This window comes from Pristis pectinata, chromosome 18 (genome assembly GCF_009764475.1).
Source record: "Pristis pectinata isolate sPriPec2 chromosome 18, sPriPec2.1.pri, whole genome shotgun sequence".
In the NCBI taxonomy this organism is placed as follows: Eukaryota; Metazoa; Chordata; class Chondrichthyes; order Rhinopristiformes; family Pristidae; genus Pristis; species Pristis pectinata.
This window is the reverse complement of record NC_067422.1, coordinates 41806570-41809102: the sequence shown is the minus strand read 5'-3', so window position 1 is coordinate 41809102 and position 2533 is coordinate 41806570. Positions and strand designations below refer to the sequence as shown.

The 2533-nt window shown below is 43.5% G+C and overlaps 1 non-coding gene across 1 annotated transcript; it reads left to right on the top strand.

Annotated features, from left to right (window-relative positions):
• The first annotated feature begins 410 nt into the window (after nucleotides 1-410).
• Nucleotides 411-484, top strand: trnat-ugu (transfer RNA threonine (anticodon UGU)). The gene has a single exon. It is a non-coding gene; the product is annotated as a tRNA-Thr (tRNA).
• Nucleotides 485-2533: the final 2049 nt, after the last annotated feature.

Here is a 2533-nt window from a genome sequence, read left to right as displayed (position 1 = left end):
TTGCATCCCATTATCTTCTGCTCCCACCTCGTTAAGTAGGCAAAAACAGTTGGTATCCATGTCCGTACCACCTCAGGAAGTTGTAAAACACATACTATTGATTAGTTTGTCCGTTTTATTTGACTTCTGATGACTTCTCCTGAAGCTGTGATGAGATCAAACATAAAGAGCGGAGGTAACGTAGGGGTTTTGAGATGGTGCGAATGGAGGCGAGGAAGTGTTCAGTAAATCAGGCGGAATTGTCACTGCGGAGAATCCGTTTCTGGATACGGTGATACAATGTTTGGAAGTAAATGAAGCAGTGAATCTGAAGAATTGAGCAGAATCTGAAGCAATTCTCTCGCCAGCAGACGAATAAGAGAAGTTAATGAAAATAACATCTCATTATTACAGTTGTTGGACGGCGCGGGGGCTCCGTGGCTTAACTGGTCAAAGCGCCTGTCTTGTAAACAGGAGATCCTGCGTTCAACCCCCAGCGGAGCCTTTCATTTATGGGGTGAGTTGCCGTGTGATAAGGCTGGTTCCATGCAAGCACAGCCGTTCACGCACCTCCAAACATAAAGCAAAAAGCAACAGAACAAATAAAAAGCCTCCAAAACGCAACAGGTCCGTTGGTGTCTGCGAAGCAAGAAACAGGGCGATCAGTTCAACCAGATGACGGTTCCGATTACTTTGTTTCCCGTTTCCTTGCATTTTTGCGGTGTGGTGTTAGTTTAGGGTGACAATCGTTTGCAAACGCGGCCGTGTCCTGCTTTGTGTCCTTGCCCTGGTCCTGTTGACAAACGATTTCACGTCGCATTGCACGGGTCTTTTCTACTCGAACTCTGATCAGTTTGCTGTTTATTTCAAGACACGGCAGAAGCAGCGCTGCTGATATGTTGGAATACAGCTTGATATTGAATACTTTCAAACCCATTTGTTTCGTATAAATATGGGCCACGATCACACCTATGCACAATCTCCATAGCAACAGCAACTCATGACTGTTCTTCAGCCCTTCAGTGAGATCATTGATCCTGACACCAATGCAGGATCATCGTCACGGTGATTTGTGATTTTTTTCTGCAAAATATTTCCCAATGTATTTTTAATACTGCAACAGGTAATATTGGGTGCAGTAGTTTTGCACCCAATGGCAGTAGTGGGATTCGAAACCACGCCTTCGTCGAGACTTGAGCCTTAATCCAGCGCCTTAGACTGCTCGGCCACACTACCACACAAAGAAGTTGTTTTTCTTTCATTAAATAACAACGCTCGCTGATTGAATATGTTCATCTTGAAAGTTCTTATACCCTCCGCGTTTGATTTGGAACTATTTGTCCCAGATACAGTGTTTTAGGCTTGATGCGGCTTCCCGTTTTCCAATCCATCGAATATCTTTTCAGAGTAGACCGGCGACAGAAGTGGTAAACGGTTGTCAGGTCAGACGGCATGGTGGAAGACCATAAGGATTACCAGACGTCAGTGCAGGGAAGCTAATTCTCATGAGTACTCTCATTGTGGACATGGGTCAAAAGAGTTCAACTCAGACATTTCCAGCGGATGCAGCGAGTGTTCTCACTACTCTATCGACCTGTGTTGTTACGTTCAGCATGACTTGCGCATGTATATTAGTATGTCCATACAGTGTGCTCTCAATGCTCTTAATCTGAATGAAACAATCCCAGCTTCCGCAGCTTAAAATTGCAAATGAAATCACTCACATTGGCTGCGATACCAGACAATCTCCTCTGGACCCCCTCTGGGATATTCACAACCGTTCTAATGTGTGCGAAGAGTTATGTACAGAAACGTCCAATATTGGCCGATGTTTTCGTGACGTCTTTCTGATTTAATGACGGTTACTCGCCGTTGCCTTTACTGAAATTAGGAAAACATGCACCACACCAGAAACTGTTCCGTCTGCACGGTTCTACCCATTGCCCTCTCAGTCTGGGTTTTTAATTCAAAGAAGTAATAAAGATTTCCATTTCGAAACGGAGTTTCTGCAAAGTTTGGGAACAGTATAAACTAGGTACTTGCATATTGTGAGGGGACAGATTCCAGGTGAATAGTGACGTTATTTTCTGAATTACTGAAGACAAATTTGTCGATTTTTCTTCAGAAATGTTTGAATTACCATGAACAGAATGCAAGGAGCGTGTCAAACCTGCAACCTTAATGGAATGGAAGAAGTTGTGTGAACTGAAGACAACCAAAAAGTTAAATCATTCACGTACACACAAATATCCGTGCACATCGGAATGACCGAAAAGAACCCAGACGCTCAGTCATTTAACTCTGCAGTACAGCCCACCTCGTTATCGTAGTGTACGTCCCCTTTTTGTCAAGTATTTATCTCCCCCGTCTTTGAAGTAATCAAAGACTCAGTACTCGCAGCAATTTTCACGAAAAATTCCAGTCTCGGGCGATCTGAGAGAAAATAATCACCTCTTTTCTGTGTTTTAGTGAACGATTCGATTATTTCAAACCATGTCCTGGATTTCTACATTATCCAACATCAGGTGATGTCATCACCCACTTGAATTCTGAC